The sequence below is a fragment of the Silene latifolia genome, chromosome X (genome assembly GCF_048544455.1).
Source record: "Silene latifolia isolate original U9 population chromosome X, ASM4854445v1, whole genome shotgun sequence".
Taxonomy (NCBI): domain Eukaryota; kingdom Viridiplantae; phylum Streptophyta; class Magnoliopsida; order Caryophyllales; family Caryophyllaceae; genus Silene; species Silene latifolia.
Window position 1 is genome coordinate 233,871,357 of NC_133537.1, and position 21,339 is coordinate 233,892,695.

Here is a 21,339-nt window from a genome sequence, read left to right on the forward strand (position 1 = left end):
AAATTGTTTTAGCAGGTTCCAGCAAGAAAATCTTTGAAATGCTAATTTTTGCGAGTTGTTTCCATTGAAATGCTACTCGCAAAATAGCATTTCAAAGAATTAAATTGCAAAATTTCAATCCTGCAACATCAGAATATTACACAGATTGATCTATTCAACCCAGCCTCAAAATATTATAAACAGAGTGACCAAAACTAAATACACATGGCTCTATATACACACATATATAATGTGCGAACTATTTACACTCCGATAATGAAAGAAAATAAGTGGCCCACTTATTTCTCATGTCGGCGATGTCTTCCTTCGAATAGGTTGGATCTTTGTTGTTGATTGAAGGTGGGAACTACAAATCAAAATATACTTAAATCAAAATAGACAGAATAAGTGGAATATTACACAGAATTAAACCCAAGTTACGTTTGAAATAGTTATTAATGTTGGAGTCAGTGTCCTCCACAATAGTGCGTTAACATAATACATCTCACTAATGGAATATCATCAGATATTTAATTATTTGATCCTCGTCAGTTGATTAACGTAAATCGATAACGATTGGCTGACTAGAGTTTGATGTTATTGTCGTGAGACGGCGGTGATCAACTGACCCCTTTCGGTCACACCTATAGGAACGAACCCCAATAGACAACTAATTAATTGTATGAGATACAATTTATTTAGTCCCTTGATTTGTAGACTAAAAGGTTAGTCAATTATTTTAAGAGAGAATTCGAGTTGCGAACTCGAGGAACGGCAGTTATTATTTAATTATGTGATAATTGAATAATAAATTTTGGGAGACGGGTTTTAGTTAATTAACTGTTAATTTACTAAAATTGTACTAATTGATTAATGTGATTAATATTAGTACGTAAATAATATGTGTAGTGGTACACGTATATTTACGGAGTGAATTGGACGAATTAATTATGGAAGTATTTAAACATGAAACGATGTTTAGAATAAAATTACACGTATTTGTGCGACAAATATAAGAACCAACATGGACCCGTATATGGGCAAATGGACCATGTAAAATAGAGTAGTGGATGATTACTCACCTAATCATTTCACCTTATTTTATATACTACCATAATTTATCTTATATAAGATTTTGCATGTGATGTAAGATGAAAAATATAAGACAAAATTTGTCCACTCCAACACTCCACTTCCACCCGCCATTTTCCCTTCCTTTATACTCCATCCATTGTTCATTTACACACTACATCATTTGTATGTTTTGTATGTGAACATAAAAATCATCATCTCTCTAAAAATAATTATTCATCTTTACTAAGTTTGTTAGTAAATAAATTTTATTACTAAGACTTGTTAGTAATATTACAAATAATATCAAGGGTATAAATTTTATTACTAAGACTGGTTATATGCTCAGAACAGACTGCTCACTAAGATTAGACTACTGAAGTTTGGGGTAATTTTAGATGGAGTATGCTGCATCTGTGCAGCTGCTCAGGAGTCACAACAGTATCTCTTCTTTGATTGCCAATTCAGTACTCATTGCTTGGTTTTGGTTAGGCAATGGCTGGGTGTGACATGGTCATTTCAGTCTCTAGAATGCATTCTACGCAGACGTTTTCAGAGCTTACTGCAGAAACAAGTGTTGATGGCCAGTTTTGCCTGCTTGGTGTACTTGATTTGGATGAGCAGGAACAATGCTAAACATGAAAGTATGATTCCCCGACCTACCAGGATTCTTCATCAAATTCAGAACATGATTAAGTTCCGCCTGCACGCTGTGGAACCAAAGGTTACTATAAGAAGCCGAGTTTGGTTAAGTGATAGAGGATTGATTGCTTGTTAATGTTAGTTGTGTAATGAGATAGCTGTGTGTATTTTAGGGCCTTAATTTATTTGGTCCTATTATGCTTGTATCTTTGTAATTGTTTTGATGAGCTTAATGAGAATTTCACATTCTACCAAAAAAAATAGTTAAATACTTGTTATTATTTTTGGGTAAGTTCTTGGGTGCAACAAGAAGGAGATCTTCTCTTTGAAGATTTATAAGGAGGATCATCCATTTGGTATAAGCTCAAGAACAAGTTAGTAAGGTGAACTAGTTTGTGCCCTTTTTACCACAAAATCAATGTGAGGAAATTGTTTTTCCTTATACTTTCATTTTTATGCTTTCATATTAGCATGCATGTTACATAGACACTTAAATGACAAATTATGAGATAATTTCATTTTTATTAGAGAGTCTAATATGGATCTATGATCTTTCAAGTGGCATCAGAGCTTAGGCTTGTAAATTGCATGTTGATTTTAAGCATTTTAATGAATTATGAGATAATTTATAAAAACTCAAAAATGGTGTTAGAAGAGGTTTTAGCACGAAATTTTTGGGACATGCATACCTACTGATCTTAAAAGGTTTGTGGTTAAGTTTGGTGATTTTTGAAGTTATTTTGCTATTTTTAATGATTTTTGGTAGAAAACCGAGTCAAAATGTCGTATTTTAGTTAAAAATTGACTAAAAATAGTTAAAAGTTTATTCGGTGCATGGATTTTTTATGGTATTTCATGCATATTTTCTACTGATTGTATGCAAAAAGTTGAAGGTTGGTTCGAATTTTTTGCATGTTTATTGATTTTATGAGATAAAAGTTGATAAAAGTGAAATTAATTAATCATAATTTCTAAACATTTGATTCTGCCCATGATAAATTTATGTACATTTAAAAATATTATTTAAATGTTAAAAGTAAATTTTAATATGTGTTTTCACTTTGTTTTGATGTTTATTGGTTTTAGTGGTTAAAAACCGATAAATATGGATCTTTTTCTTCATAAAATTTATCCTGAATTTTTGGGCAATTTTTCTGACATTTTGGTGTTCTTGGGAGTGTTCCAGAATACTAAAAAATTTTGTTTCAATTGTTTGGGTAATTTTTCAATTATTTTGGATTTTTATTTAAATATTATGATTTTATCGATTAAATTAGCAAAATATCACCAAATCAAACTAATTATTTATCATAAAATTAGTGAGGGCTAGTTTTGAGGTTCAAAACAGTTTGGACAATTATTTTGGACTTAAATGAGATTTAAGAGTTGATTATTGATTTTTACATGTTAAAAATCGATTAAATCCACAAAAACCGAGATGGATACCAACGAATGATAGATAGGGCGATTTTGGCATCATTTTACAGCATTTTAAGCATATTTATTTAAGTTGAATAAATGATTGTTATTTATTTAAAGTATTTATCTTGTTGTACCTAGTATGGCCTAGTTAATTTTAATCGTTATTACCCGAAATGAATGGGAATATCGATTTGTTTGTAATTAAATACGATCTCGTATCGTCGGTTTATAATTAATTAATTGTTTTATTTATTTTATTAATTAGTTTATAATAGGAATAGCAATGTAATTCATTTGTAATAGTTATTTTTACCGGCGTTTCCAAAAGACGGATTACATCGAGACGGAGTCTATTTTTGGAAGGTGTTCCAAATCCCACAAGGAAGAGCCACTTATGGAATGAAGAGGCAAAGGACCAAGGAGTTGGTTTCCGAAATGTAATAGACTAGTTTTTTATTAACTAGGTGGCCATACTAGGATTTATTCATATGCTTACATGTTTGCTTGTTTTATTTTCGCGCATGCCAAAATCGCCATTCACATGCATTTTATTTTCGCGGTTGTCAATTCACGTCATTTACATTCACCGAATTTATTCACTTATAAGGAATTTATGACTAAATTGACAAGATCTCTCACATAACTAAAATTGAGATTAACCTTACCAATTAGTAACACCTATGAATCTCTTGTTCATTAGAGCCACGCTCGCCCACGCGGGGTGTTCTCTTTTTACCTTGGATAAGTAGGGTTGTAAACGGTTATCATACGCTAAAATTGGTTGGACTCAACGGGATATAAGACGGTCTTGTGTTCCGGGGCTAGTAGATGGATTTAAGGAAATTCGTTGACCAAGAGTTCTAGAGGTAGAATTAGTCAACGTGACTTACCGAATTTACACAATTATGGGATGTTTCGCCCAAGCGATGCTCATTTTTGTTTAATATTTGGGTCTTGGAATCATTTATATAATTTAGTGGGAGATCATTATATAAATGCTAAAACTTGCTAAACATGTTTTTACAAGTAATTTTTAAAGCAATGAATGTTAATTTTTCCTTTTTGTTGTAGCTTTTTAATTCGCAATGGCAACTTCATCAACTCCATCGACTACTTCACTAGGCAAAGATTCATGGCTAAGGTCCGTAATGGACAAATGTATTTTAAAAGATGACGGTAGTAACTTTCTTGAATGGGAATCCAACATCAAAAGTGTCGCGTTGTCCGACAATGTGCTCACTTACTTGACCGATGCTTCTCCTATCGAGCCCGGTGCAAGGGCTTCATCGGCGGTGCGGACCGCCTATGATGACCATGTGAGGATGTCGAATGATATCAAGAATGTGTTGATATGGTCAATATCGCCAAAGCTCAAGCTATCATGCATTTCTTTAAATGAGTACGAGATATTCACTCGTATGATCATTATGTTTTCACAAACACCTAAAGTCCATCAATACGATGCGGCGGCACGCTTCTTTGAAGCTAAGCTTGAGAGGGGCCAAAAGGTTGGTCCCCATGTACCAAAATGGTCGAATATGTTGACATCCTAGAGCGTCTAGGGTGTAAGATTCCTAAGACTCTTTTGGTGGATCGTATCCTCCACTCACTCCCCACCAAGTTTGCCCACTTTAGGGTAAACTACAACATGAATGACATGGATAAGAGTTACCATGAAATTAATGCACTCCTCACCCAAGCGGAGAGGGATATGGAAGCTAGTGGGACTTAAAAGGGAGTTGTTTTAACCATGAAGTTAAAGAACATGTCTTTTGGAGTCAAGAAAGGAAAAGGGAAAGAAAAGTCCCAATTCAAGAAATCGTCAAAGAAAAATGACAAGGGAAAGGGAAAAGCCGTTGAGAATGGCAATCCCAAGGCAAAAAGTGTCAAGCTCTCTGGGGCCGAATGTTTCCATTGTAATGGGAAGGGGCATTATAGAAGGAGTTGTCCCAAATACTTGGAGGATCTCAAGGAAGGGCGTGTGACGCCTATTGGTATGATTTCCTCTCTCTATGTGATAGACGTTAATTATGCTTGTACTTCCACTTGGGTACTTGATACCGGATGTGGCTCTCACCTTTGTAATAAATTGCAGGGTTTAAGGGACGTACAAGCACTAGCAAAAGGTGATGTGGATCTCCGCATGGACAATGGAGCTAGAGTAGTCGCCGTTTCGAGGGGGACCTATGTGCTCTCTTTAGCTAGTGGTTTAGAGTTATATTTAAATAAGTGTTATTTTGTATCAACTTTAACTAAGAACATCATCTCCATTTCCGCGTTTGACGCGGAAGGCTTTTGTTTTATGATTAAGGACAAGTGTTGTACTTTTTCTTTTAATGATGTGGTTTATTGCAAAGCCATTTCAATTGGGGGAATTTATGTTTTAAATGATTTTAATTACGTTTATCATGTGGAAACTAAAAAGCTCAAAACGGGTCATCCAAACGAATCCTACCTTTGGCATTGTCGTTTTGGCCACATAAACGAAAGACGCATTAAGAGACTTGCTTCATCAAAAGTGCTCAAACCATTTGGTTTCGAATCTTATGGTACATGCGAGTCTTGCCTTCTAGGCAAGATGACCCATGCACCTTTTGCAAGAAAAGGGACACGAGCTAGTGAGGTTTTGGCTCTCATACATACGGATGTGTGTGGACCATTAACCATCACCGCTAGAGGAGGTTTTCACTACTTCATTACTTTTACTGATGACTTAAGTAGATATGGGTATGTCTACTTAATGAAGAACAAGAGTGAAGCCTTTGAAAAGTTCAAAGAGTTCCAAAATGAAGTAGAGAACCAATTGGATAAAAAGATAAAGACCCTACGGTCCGACCGTGGTGGTGAGTATTTAAATATTGAATTTGATTCACACCTAAAAGATTGTGGTATAGTATCACAATGGACTCCTCCTGGCACACCGCAATTAAATGGTGTGACCGAAAGGAGAAACCGAACTTTACTTGATATGGTTCGGTCTATGATGAGTCTAACTGAGCTTCCTAGTTCATTTTGGGGTTTTTCCCTCTTGTCTGCAGTATTTTCACTAAATCGAAGCCCGACTAAAGCGGCCGATAAGACTCCATATGAGATATGGACAGGGAAAGTCCCTCATTTGTCATTCATGCGTATTTGGGGTTGCGAAGCGTACGTCAAGATCAAGTCTGACAATAAGCTTGGACCGAGGTCTAACAAATGTCTTTTTGTAGGATATCCAAGGGAAACACATGGCTATTACTTCTACAATAAACACGAGAACAAAGTGTTTGTGGCTCGTGATGCTGTCTTCCTAGAAAATGAGTTTATTTCTAGGAGACAGATCGAGTGGGAGAAAATTTGAACTTCAAGAAGTTCGAGAGCCACAAACCGAGAATGAGGTAGAGGAGAACGTGGAGGATAACATTCCCTCTTCCTCTGAAACGGTAATTGTTCCTAGAAAGTCAAGTAGGATTTCTAATCCACCTGATCGCTACCTTGGTAACATCGAAGAGGATGGTGTTTTGTTACTTTTGGAAAGTGATGAACCCACTACCTACAAATAGGCCACGTCTAGTCCCGACTCCTCGCTTTGGCTAGAAGCCACGTGGTCCGAAATGGATTCCATGTACGAGAACCAAGTATGGGACTTGGTGGATTTACCTGAGGGAGTGCGACCCCTTCAGTGTAAATGGATTTATAAAATTAAGCTCGGCGTGGATAAACATGTGGATGTTTACAAAGCTAGATTGGTGGCAAAAGGTTTCACCCAAGTTCATGGTTTACACTATGACGAAACCTTCGCTCCAGTCGCTATGCTTAGGTCCATTAGGATAATCTTAGGGTTGTCGCATTTCATGATTCTAAGATTTGGCAAATGGATGTCAAAACCGCCTTCTTGAATGGGATTCTAGAAGAAGAGGTGTACATACTACAACCTAAAGGTTTTGTGGATACATCTAACCCTAAGAAGGTGTGTAAGCTCAAGAAGTCCATTTATGGTCTTAAGCAAGCATCTAGGAGTTGGAATCATCGCTTTGATCATGTTATTAAACAATATGGTTTCACTAGAAGTGTGGAAGAACCGTGTTTATACATGAAGTTTAGTGGGAGTAAAGTTGCATTCCTTGTCTTATATGTGGATGACATATTGCTCATTGGGAATGATGTTCCATCACTCACTTCCGTTAAGGAGTGGCTAGGGAAACACTTCCAAATGAAGGACTTGGGAGAGGCACAACGAATCTTGGGTATCCGGATCTATAGGGATAGGTCCAAGAGGATACTAGCATTGAGTCAAGAAGCTTATATTGACAAAGTTCTTGACCGGTTCAATATGAAAGACTCCAAGAGAGGATTTCTACCTATGGGCCAAGGGATTACTTTGAGCAAGTCACAGTCTCCCTCCATCCCTAAGGAAATTGAACACATGAAGACCGTCCCTTATGCTTCCGCTATTGGGTCTATCATGTGTGCTATGATTTGCACTCGCCCCGACGTTGCGTATGCCTTGAGCATGATAAGTCGTTATCAAGCCAAGCCTGGTAAGAGTCACTGGATAGCCGTAAAGAACATCCTTAAGTACTTGAGAAGGACAAAGGATTCGTTCTTAGTGTTTGGAGGAGAAACTGAGTTGCGTGTAAGAGGTTACACGGACGCAAGTTTCCAAACTGATTGGGATGACATGAAATCCCAATTTGGCTATGTGTTTATGCTAAATGGAGGAGCTGTTTGCTGGAAGAGCTTCAAGCAAACCGTTACCGCGGATTCTACAACAGAGGCTGAGTACCTTGCAGCCGTCGAGGTCAAAGGAAGCTGTTTGGATTAGGCAATTCATGGAGGGGCTAGGTGTAGTCCATTCCGCCAAAGATCCTATCACTCAATATTATGATAACAGTGGAGCTATTTTTCAAGCCAAAGAGCCTAAGTCTAGTAACAAATCTAGACACATTGAAAGGAAATACCATGTAATTAGAGATTATGTGGAAAGGAAGGAAATTGACATTTGTAAGGTTGGGACAGATGATAATATTGCTGATCCTTTAACCAAGCCTTTATCAAAGGCTAAGCATGATGGTCATGTCGTCGCTATGGGATTGAGACGAGTACCAGATTTTCTTTAGATTATGGATATGTAATAATTGGATAGTGTATCTCTTATTATATATATGATAATCACATTCATTGTTTTCGCATTCATTTTTTTTATGAATCTTTTATTTAGTGTGACTAAATTATTAATACCTTGTTTATCTGAATAAGTTGTGGAGACAATGTTGAACACTTTTCAAGTGAATAAGATGAACATTGTATTTTGTCCCTAGTCACTTAATGAGGTGACGTCTCGGAGTGACTAGATTGTAAGTCGATTGATGGTTGTTCAATAACATAAGGTCATATGTGATGACTGGTCGATTACATAGGCTGAGTGTGTGACATTTTGCCGGACAGTGACCATTTAAAGAGTTCCTAAGTTCTATTATAGACGTCTGGTCGTGGCGGGGATCTCTAAGATGTTCTAATGAGTCGATTCTTTTGACTGGAGACTATTATCTGAGCAAGTGCAGTTTTCGAGTGACTTTGGTTTTTGTCCTAAGTCGTGCCGTGAAAGGAGGCTAAAATGGCATTTACTAGGTCATGGTGAGCTGTATTGTGCAATAGGATAGATAGGGCATACATGAATTGTCCACCCTCGTTGGGTAACTATATCTCAAGGCCACTCGAGGAGTTAATGACTACAAATGCGTGGCCACGCTCGGAAGTAATCTGTGAGAGATTTTTCCGGTCAGGTAGTCACACTCCTAATCGAGAAAACCACTCGCGATATGTTCGTGTGCAAGTGCGACCTGAAAGACACTTTGCATTGAGTGGGAGATTAAAACGGACAAGAGAATTGGTAGCGCACACCTTGTGTCGGACAAGTGGGAGATTGTTGGAGTTAGTGTCCTCCACAATAGTGCGTTAACATAATAAATCTCATTAATGGAATATCATCAGATATTTAATTATTTGATCCTCGTCAGTTGATTAACGTAAATCGATAACGATTGGTTGACTAGAGTTTGACGTTATTGTCGTTAGACGGCGGTGATCAACTGACCCCTTTCGGTCACACCTATAGGAACGAACCCCAATAGACAACTAATTAATTGTATGAGATACAATTTATTTAGTCCCTTGATTTGTAGACTAAAAGGTTAGTCAATTATTTTAAGAGAGAATTCGAGTTGCGAACTCGAGGAACGACAGTTATTATTTAATTATGTGATAATTGAATAATAAATTTTGGGAGACGGGTTTTAGTTAATTAACTGTTAATTTACTAAAATTGTACTAATTGATTAATGTGATTAATATTAGTACGTAAATAATATGTGTAGTGGTACACGTATATTTACGGAGTGAATTGGACGAATTAATTATGGAAGTATTTAAACATGAAACGATGTTTAAAATAAAATTACACGTATTTGTGCGACAAATATAAGAACCAACATGGACCCGTATATGGGCAAGTGGACCGTGAAAAATAGAGTAGTGGATGATTACTCACATAATCATTTCACCTTATTTTATATACTACCATAATTTATCTTATATAAGATTTTGCATGTGATGTAAGATGAAAAATATAAGACAAAATTTGTCCACTCGAACACTCCACTTCCACCCGCCACTTTCCCTTCCTTTATACTCCATCCATTGTTCATTTACACACTACATCATTTGTATGTTTTGCATGTGAACATAAAAATCATCATCTCTCTAAAAATAATTATTCATCTTTACTAAGTTTGTTAGTAAATAAATTTTATTACTAAGACTTGTTAGTAATATTACAAATAATATCAAGTGTATAATAATAATAAGTTCTAGTTAAATACTTGTTATTATTTTTAGGTAAGTTCTTGGGTGCAACAAGAAGGAGATCTTCTCTTTGAAGATTTGTAAGGAGGATCATCCATTTGGAATAAGCTCAAGAACTAGCTAGTAAGGTGAACTAGTTTGTGCCCTTTTTACCACAAAATCAATGTGAGGAAATTGTTTTTCCTTATACTTTTATTTTTATGCTTTCATATTAGCATGCATGTTACATAGATCACCTAAATGATAAATTATGAGATAATTTAATTTTTATTAGAGAGTCTAATATGGATCTATGATCTTTCAATTAAAACACACTAACTGGTGACTCTATGTTGATATACTTTCGGGTGATAATCTGCCACATGGACCGACAACAGAAAAAGGTGCATTTTTTGCTGTCTGGTTGTTGTAGAGGAGACTGTTATATAAATCACATACAAATAAGCTAAATTAGATCAACCTCTCGCATAAACATAAATTAAATGATAGGAGTAATTTTTAAGAATACACTTACTTTTATCGTGACAAAAGTTGGACTTGATGCTCCAATTGCTTGAAACACACTAATTCATAAATATATATAGGAAATTATAATTAGCATTTGGCCCAGTAATATTGATGGGATATTAAAAGGAGCCAAGTCTTCAAAGGTCATACAATAACAATTGACATTATAATGTAAGGTTGTAAACTTACTCAGTTATCATCTTTACATATGTCTCAGTGGGACTATGTCCGCAAGAGTCAATCCAGTACACTATGGTTTTTGTCACATTGATTATCGTTAGCAGCCAATGCTTGCTATGAAATATTGAAAATTGAACTATTAGTTCATATACATGCATGTAAGCATGTTAATAAATGAATAGAATCGTGATTCTCATTGTATGGGGCAAACCATACGCTTTTGGGCGTCCTCAACCGTTCAGCAATTTTATCGATGTGGTCTCTGTATGTGTATCGAAGCACCTTTTGAGAGAACAATTCAGGTGACATGCATCCGTAGTCATGAGAAACATAGTTCCCCTCAGCGATGTGTGTACACAGGTACCTATTACATCAAATGGAACGAAGAATGTTATTTTCATTGATGAATTAAATAAACATCACTATTCGTAAAACCAAATGCCAAGTTTTATTAATGAACTTACTTCATCCAAATTATAATGTGCATAGCATCTAACTCGTCAAGGTAGAGAAACTGACAGAGTGATTCCCCATCCATAAGAACAATTGTACCTACGCCCATAACATCCTCTTCGATCTCAATCATGAGTACATCCCTGGTAGCTGCCTTCCTTTCAGCCAGCTGGTGCAAAGCTACGAACGTTGGAGTATTCAATTTTTGCTTATAATCATCGGTGTGATATCTAGGTTTAAGAGGAACAACAGCGTTGTAGGCAGCAAAAGTAGATGACTTATATTGTAAGTCGTCTGATTTTACCTCGGTCTACAATTTAGAAAAAAAATACATTACACGAGACGTCATATATAATTTAAATAACAAAAAAAAAAGGAAAGACTCACAATCCATTTTTCAAATTATTACTACCTCTTGAATTTTGGGTGGAGAGGCAGTCGAATTAGTGACTTTGGGTGTTGACGTAGTGTAACACCCCCATACTCCAAGTGCCTTACCAGGACCACTCAGGTATGAAGACATTACCATCTCGGTTACCCGAGGCAATGATAATCAAACAACAATAAAGAAACAACGTTTATTATAAATAATTTAGTGAACAGTTACAATCCTCAAAACCAAACCAAAAGTACGTTACATGATTTCAAACTGTCTGTCTAACTGAAATGTAAATAAACTAAAGGCTACAGAGGAAGACTCCTATCATCATGTCGTGGCATCCCAGCTATCCCAGTACTCATCCCAATACCTGCTCAATATCTGCTCACCATCCCCGAATGGATCACCGCAGGTTTACAAAACAACACCGGGGTCAGTACTAATCACACAATCAATATGTATAACAATAATAAGATAAACAGACAGCTTAACTGTCACACACACACACACAGCCAACCAACTCCCATCATCTCAATCCTGACTGTCCACTGGACCAGCCCTGCCAGTGGGGAACCGCAGCCGTACCCACCAAATCCCCGCTCCACATAGTGAGCGATAACCCTGTCCATTAATGTGCACATCCCCTTCCGTGGAGGGTTCCACGAAGGGCGAAACTAGGGCGTGAAGCCACTCCCGCAAGTGACCCCACTCAGCCGAGAACGCATCTCGAGAACCATCAACAGCAATCACAACCACAAACACGGTACAATCATTATATCAAACAACCAAATACAACACATCACCAATATCCCATTATGGGACTAATACTGAGTAGGAAATCCTACCTGGAAAGCACAACAATGATCGGACGGTATCAACAAATTGTATCAAAAAGCCTCTTCTACGAACCCTCCTCCTATCATATAACACATAGAGGCTACACATCACATACTACACACAAAAACCCCCAATCTCTAAATTAGGGTTTAACCAAATCAAGGGAAAAACAATAAAAAGGGTACGTAGATCTTACCCTCGACGCAAGGAACTCAACGATACGAATAACGACAAGAACTGACCGTCTGAACTCCGGGAATTGCTAAGAATGCGATTAGGAAGATGAACTTGTTGCTTTCTCTCTTAAACAGGGTTTTAGGTTTTGTAAAAGTGATTTAAAACAATGACGACGATACTTAAATACCTTAATCGCATAATTAACAAAACCCGAGAAAACTCCCCGTAAAACCGGACACTCGATCGAGTACCCAAGGTACTCGATCGAGTACCCCAGCTACTCGATCGAGTACCCAACAGGTCAGAAACTATTCTATTTCGCAACTTACCCTTACTCGACAGAGTAAGGCCTACTCGATAGAGTACCCCAAGACTTATAAATACGGAGTATTACAGTCTTCCCTCCTTAAAAGGAACTTCGTCCCCGAAGTTCAAACCACTACTAACCAAGGTACTCCCACAACATTCCCGACTCAAAAGCCAAACAAAATTTAACATAAAACATGATACTAACCCAACTCATCCCGACAAACCTACCGACACTACATATAAAAGGTGTATAAAACTCTTAAAACTCCTCGCGATCATCTCCTACCCCCCTAAAAGAAACAAGGTTACGTCCCCGTAACCATACATACCTGATCAAAGAGGAAAGGGTAACGCTCTTTCATAGCTTCCTCTGGCTCCCATGTAGCTTCCTCGGTCTCGTGGTTAGACCAAAGGATCTTAAGCAAAACTGTCTCACCACTCCTAGTCTTTCTAACCTTTCGGTCTAGAATCTGCTTAGGCACCTCAAGATATGATAAGGACTCATCTAGCTCTAAGCTCTCTGCCTCTAACACATGTGACGGGTCACTCACATACTTCCGCAGCTGCGATACATGAAACACATTATGCACTCTCTCTAACGCAGCTGGTAAAGCCAGACGATAAGCAACTTCCCCAACTCGCTCTAAGATCTCATAAGGCCCTATAAACTTCTGACTTAGCTTGCCTTTCTTCCCAAATCTCATAACCCCACGCATAGGAGAAACTTTCAAAAGAACCTTGTCCCCAACTTGAAACTCTATATCCCGGCGATGTAGATCTGCATAACTCTTTTGCCTGTCCTGAGCTGCTCTCATCCTTTCCCTGATCATCTTAATCTGTTCCACCATCTCATGCACCATCTCTGGTCCTAGAACCACTGTCGTCCCAACAGATTGGACTCCTACACCTCCTCCCATACAAAGCCTCAAACGGTGCCATACCTATACTGGTGTGATAACTGTTATTGTAAGAAAATTCTATCAAGTCCAACCTCTGCTCCCAGCTACCACCAAAATCCATCACACAAGCTCGCAACATATCCTCAAGGGTCTTGATTGTTCTCTCGGTCCCCGCCCGTCGTCGCAGGATGAAATCTCAGTACTCATCTTCAAAGTTGTTCCCAACGATTTCTGCAACTCTTTCCAAAACCTCGATATAAACCTCGCATCTCTGTCAGACACTATGTCCTTAGGGACTCCATGTAACTTAAGCACGTTCTTTCGATAGGCCATAGCCAATTGTGCCTTAGTCCATGTATCTTTCATTGGAACAAAGTGAGCTGACTTGGTCAGACGATCCACTATCACCCAAATCATGTTGTTACCTTGTTGACTCTTAGGCAAACCCACAATGAAATCCATGGAAATGGATTCCCACTTCCACTCAGGCACCTCTAAAGACTGAATCTTACCTTGTGGTCGTCTCTGTTCCCCTTTAACTCTCTGGCATGTCAAACAACGGGACACAAACTCAACTGTCTCTTTCTTCATCCCAGGCCACCAAAACGTTTTCTTCAAATCCTTGTATAGCTTGTCTCCACCTGGATGAACTGAATATTGTGTGCAATGCACCTCCGTCATGATCGTCTTTTTCAACTCCTCATCATTAGGAACACACCACCTACCATCAAACCTCAAACTACCATCTGTATGAATAGAAAAGCGGGACACTGTCCCTTTCTCTACTCCAGCTCTCCACTCAACTATCTTAGGATCCAAAGCCTGCTTATCCCGAATATCATCATAAAACTCTAGATGTACTGTCATATCACCCATGGCATCCCCTTTCTGCATCATATGTATCCCAAAGCTCGCTACCTCATCCCTCAGCCTCATCAAAGATAGAGCTGTACACAAGGAATCTACACTCTTCCTACTCAAAGCATCAGCAACAACATTGGCCTTCCCTTCATGGTAGATGATTTCCATGTCGTAGTCGCCAATCAACTTCATCCACCTCCTCTGTCTCATGTTCAACTCCTTCTGCGTGAAGATGTACTTAAGACTCTTGTGATCAGAAAATACCTTAAAGATTGCTCCATAAAGGTAATGTCTCCAAATCTTGAGAGCAAACACCACTGCACCCAACTCCAGATCATGAGTAGGGTAATTCTCCTCATAAGGCTTCAACGCCTAGAAGCATAGGCAATCACTTTACCATTCGCATTAACACACATCCCACCCATTCTTTGAGGCATCTGTATAAACCTCAAAATTCTCGCTCCCTTCAGGCAATGCTAAGACAGGGAGCCGTGGTCAAACGCTCCTTTAATGTCCGAACGCGCGTCTCACAACTCTCATCCCAACGAAACCTGTTCTCTTTCCTCATCAACGCTGTCATCGGTCTAGCTATCTTGGAGAAATCTTTCACGAACCGTCTGTAGTATCCAGCTAAACCCAAGAAACTCCTAACCTCAGCAACATTCTTTGGTGCTTCCCACTTTGTCACTGCCTCAATATTCGCCGGATCCACAGCTACCCCATCTTTAGAGATCACATGCCCCAGAAAAGCAACTTTCTCTAACCAGAACTCACACTTGGACAGCTTAGCATACAACTCATGATCCCTCAAAGTCTGCAACACGATCCTCAGATGCTCCTCATGCTCCTCCTTAGTCTTAGAGTAGACTAAGATATCATCGATAAACACCACTACAAACTGGTCCAAGAACTGTCTGAAGATTCTATTCATCAAATCCATAAACACTGTCGGCGCATTAGACAACCCAAACGGCATCACCACATACTCATAATGGCCATACCTCGACGTGAAAGCTGTCTTTGGTATGTCCACCTCTCTAATCTTCACCTGATGGTACCCCGACCTCAAATCAATCTTAGAAAAGACTGTTGCACCGCTCAACTGGTCAAACAGGTCATCTATCCTTGGCAAAGGGTAATTGTTCTTTATCGTCACACGGTTCAGCTCCCTGTAATCTATGCATAACCTCAAACTCCCATCTTTCTTCTTCACGAAAAGAACTGGTGCTCCCCACGGCGATACACTTGGTCTAATGTATCCCTTCTCTATCAGATCATCCAACTGCTTTCTAAGCTCCTCCATCTCCTTAGGACCCATACGGTACGGTGCCTTAGAGATCGGCCCCGTCCCTGGCTTCAACTCAACGGTGAAATCTATTTCCCTCTTCGGTGGCAACCCTGGAATCTCCTCTGGAAAAACATCTGCAAACTCTCCCACCACTGGTATCTCATCAACTATCGGAATCTCTATCCGGTCATCTCTCACATGGCACAGGATCAAAGGACATCCCTTCCTCAGATAAGACTTCATGGTAACGGCTGCAATCAACTTAACTTTGGGTTTGACTAGAAACCCACGATAAGACACACTAACACCCTTTGGACCTCTTAAGGACACTTTCTTTTGATGACAGTCTATCTTAGCTTTATACTTTCCTAACCAATCCATCCCAACTATCATCTCAAAACCGTTAAAAGGAAACTCTAGCAAGTCTACAGGGAAATCAACTTGCCCAACTATCAAAGATACATCTCTAAACAACCTCCCACACGATACAGACTCACCCGAAGGTATGAAAACTTGCTCACTAACAGATTCATATACTCTCAAACCCAACTGTTTAACATGACTCGAAGACACAAACGACTGAGAAGCCCCCGAATCGAACAAAACAAAGGTAGGAATACCATTAACAAGGAATGTACCGGTGATAACGTGCGTCTCTTCCTCAGCTGCCTTCTTCTCCATCATGAATAACTTGCCACTGGTCTTCTGTCCGCCTCCCTGAACAGTACTGGCTGATGCGGTCGGCTTAGCACCCGACCCTTGATTGTTGTTGTTGTTCGTCGGTGTTTTCTGATAAGAATTACCGCCGTTGCGGTTGCCTCCACTCTGGTAACTCTGACTTCCCGGTTTGGCCATGATCCAGCCGGTCCTCATTTTGCTCGCGAGGCTGCATGCGGTCTCGAAAGATCCTGGTGCACTCGTGCACTCATGTCTCTTGTGGCCTACACCACCACAACCATAGCAGGTCACTCCCCAACTATTACTCACACTTCCACGGCTACGCCCAAAGGAAGCCCCAGCACTAAACCCAGACCCAGAAGAAAATCCTTTAGTCTGATTGTGGTTGCCTTTCTTGTGATTCGATTGGCCACCACCCTCGCTCTCGGACTTCCTCTTCTCACCGCCTGACCTCCCCTGAGCCATCTCCACCAACCTCTCCGCTCTCCCAGCCCTCTCATAAGCTTCCTTAACATCAGTAAGGATCCCCACGGGTAACTTATCCATAATCTTGGTGGTCAACCCCCTCTCAAACCTCAATGCCAAATTCTCCTCACTCAAACCCATGTCTTCAAAGATACCTAGACTTCTCATTGAACAACTGTAGTACTCAAAACCACGGACATCTCAGCAGTCATCTTAAAACCATCAAACTCTTCTCTCAACTTACTCCTCACATGTTCCGGCACAAACTCCTTCCTCACAGCCCTACGAAACTCCTCTCAAGGTATAGCAGGTAAGCCTTGGTTGGTATATATTTCCTTAGCACTCACCTTCACTGAATCCCACCACTTGCCTACTGCCTCCCTCAGATAGAACGCAGCCTGTTCCACTCTCATCTCATCAGGACAATGAACCAAGTCTAAGATGTTCTCCATCTCTCTCAGCCAACTATCAAGCAGGTTAGGCTCCCCAACTCCCTTATACTCTTTCGGGTTAAACCTCGCAATATAGAGGCTGATTTTAGAATGATCAACCTCCTTCTCCTTATTCTTATCCTTGTCCTCATTCACTCTCTTCAGGGTCTCAGTAAGAGCATCCTGGTGCTCTAACATCTTAACGATGTCATCCACGGTCATAAGCTCAGCTCTCGCATACAAAGCAGTTCTCTTGGGCGGCATCTTGAAGCTATATAAGAAAGGGTAAACATAAACACACGTACTAAACCTCAAAACACGAACACACGATGCCCAGAACTCACTCGATCGAGTTCCCAAACACACTCGATCGAGTAACGGGCTACTCGATCGAGTGCGCCACGTACTCGATCGAGTACCCAAACTTCAGACCTAAACAGACCTTCTGATCTCTTACCTACTCGATCGAGTATCTAGGCTACTCGATCGAGTGACCCCCTACTCGATCGATTACCCCTAGTTACTCGATCGAGTGCCCCAAAACTCGATTCTGGACTCAAAATCGCCAAAAACCCACCCGATCGAGTCAGTCTCACTCGATCGAGTAACACTAATTCATAGAAGCTACCCGCATGTTACGTCATATGCTAACATGCTAAACTTTATAAACCACATTATATCATAATAAGCATACTACGCATCTTTTCTACTATCCACGAAATCATTTCATCATATTATTAAATGCCACATTGTAAATCATCCAACATGTTATCATCTCATCAACAAGTTTCCTCATATCACCATTTTCTTTCACAGGCTCAACTTTCTACTTCAACATCCAACAATTAATACATTCCATCACATTCGTAACCCAGTTAACCAAACACACATACGACTCGACAAACACTTCCCCCCATGTGACCGGTTCAAAGTTGTAGGGCGACCCCTGCGACTTTAGGACGTCTCCCAAGCCTTTGCACTAGCTCCTACAACTTTTACCCCGGGTTCATTTTAATTGAATCCCTATGTTCATTAAGTTCATTGGTTACAGGTTTCAGGATCGTCGCTCTGATACCATTTGTAACACCCCCATACTCCAAGTGCCTTACCAGGACCACTCAGGTATGAAGACATTACCATCTCGGTTACCCGAGGCAATGATAATCAAACAACAATAAAGAAACAACGTTTATTATAAATAATTTAGTGAACAGTTACAATCCTCAAAACCAAACCAAAAGTACGTTACATGATTTCAAACTGTCTGTCTAACTGAAATGTAAATAAACTAAAGGCTACAGCGGAAGACTCCTATCATCATGTCGTGGCATCCCAAACTATCCCAGACTCATCTCAATACTGCTCAATATCTGCTCACCATCCCCGAATGGATCACCGCAGTTTACAAAACAACACCGGGTCGATCACTAATCACACAATCAATATGTATAACAATAATAAGATAAACAGACGACTTAATCATCACACACACACACACACACACACCAACCAACTCCCATCATCTCAATCCCGATCCGTCCACTTTGGACCCACCACACGATGGGGGACCGCAAATGTACCCACCAAATCCCCGCTCCACATAGTGAGCGATAAGCCTGTCCATTAATGTGCACATCCCCTTCCGTGGCGGGTTCCACGAAGGGCGAAACTATGAAGCCACTCCCGCAAGTGACCCCACTCAGCCGAGAACGCATCTCGAGAACCATCAACAGCAATCACAACCACAAACACGGTACAATCATTATATCAAACAACCAAATACAACACATCACCAATATCCCATTATGGGACTAATACTGAGTAGGAAATCCTGCACCGGAAAGCACAACAATCGAGACGGTATCAACAAATTTGTATCAAAAAGCCTCTTCTACGAACCCTCCTCCTATCATATAACACAAAGAGGCTACACATCACATACTACACACAAAAACCCCCAATCTCTAAATTAGGGTTTAACCAAATCAAGGGAAAAACAATAAAAAAGGGTACGTAGATCTTACCCTCGTCGCAAGGAACTCAACGATACAAATAACGACAAGAACTGACCGTCTGAACTCCGGGAATTGCTAAGAATGCGATTAGGAAGATGAACTTGTTGCTTTCTCTCTTAAACAGGGTTTTAGGTTTTGTAAAAGTGATTTAAAACAATGACGACGATACTTAAATACCTTAATCGCATAATTAACAAAACCCGAGAAAACTCCCCGTAAAACCGGACACTCGATCGAGTACCCAAGGTACTCGATCGAGTACCCCCTTACTCGATCGAGTACCCCAGCTACTCGATCGAGTACCCAACAGGTCAGAAACTATTCTATTTCGCAACTTACCCTTACTCGACAGAGTAAGGCATACTCGATAGAGTACCCCAAGACTTATAAATACGGAGTATTACACGTAGTCTGCCTAATTTCAGCCATAATGGCTTCGTGTAACTCCTGCAAATGTAAAAATTGAAATACTTACTATATGTTAGATAAGGTTACCCTAATAAATTTAAAGGCGTTCATTATATAAAATGCGTTCGCTTTAGGATAACTACCCCGGAGATGTCAACACTAATGAATGCTTCAGGCCATTGCACAATAGAACCCACGAAATCTTGCAAACGCCAATTATCACTAAGTGGTACTATTAGAGTACCATACTCCTCCAGATATAAGTCGGTCACTACCACTTCCCTCCATTCCTCACGAAGGGCAATGCCTTGATTGCCTTCAACCTCAACTTCTTGATTCTGGTCGTAATAGAACGCTACTCCCCTAGCAAAAGCATTTTTGCCCGATGCTACTGCAGGGGCTTTGTAGTAAAGAACACAAGACTGCTTGCAAACGACCTTCACATTTTTAATTAATTAGTATATATACATGCACTACTTTAATTAATAAATTTAATTAATTATTATATATACAACAATTATAAACTAGTCGTAGTAGCTAATACCTCGTCGAAAGCTGGATTTGGAGATGATAAGAACGTGTCTTCGGCTCCCACCTCTACCTCCTCTCTCATGGCCTCCATGTCTTCCTCTTCAACTACCCGATCTTGATCCTTTGCCATGTCTTCCTCACTTCGCATGCCCGCTTTTTCCTTCTTCTCCCCTGCTTCCTTTATGACTTGCCGAACCATAACCAACTCTTCTTCAGATGGCTTATCCCCCGTTTCCACCATTCCGAGTATCAACCTGGCCATTGTTTGTAGCTGTGTAGTAGAAATGAATGTGATTAAAATAAGTAGTATAATTTCAGCATATATATATATATATATATATATATATATATATATATATATATATATATGTTTATCTCTCCATCGAATCAAATTGGCCAAAGGTGTCCGTTCATGAGCCCATGCTAAAGTTTCAATCAACTCCTGCCAATATCCACGCACGGCCATGCAGTCAGGAACAGCGACTATACTGCGGCTTGACCACCAGCAACGGCCTTTCAAAGTCATTTGCTGTGTTGATTGAAACCAAATGCACCTAACTTTAGACTTGAAAACCGACATCAAATGCCATCCTCAGTCCCATTCTGGAAGAAAAGGAAGACTAGGCAGGACCCCAAGAGGGGCGTATCCTTCTTTCATATAGGAATAAAGCCACGTTTTAATCTCCTCAGCTAGAAAGCTCTTGAAGCTCAGTTTCGCAAGAGCCTTGCAGAAGCCTATTCGAAGAGACGAGTTCACCCGCAGCATGCGTTCCAACCGCTGGTAGAGTCATAAGCAAGATTGATAGAATTGCTCTAGTAAGCGATCTTTTTCCCTATTGTATTGAATCAATAAAAAAAGAGGTCCGAAACCTTGTATCACAGATGGTATCTGAAATTCTTAAATTTGACATCTCTGGCTAAGCCTTATGATAGGAAACTATCACGTTAGGTTTGGAGAGAGATG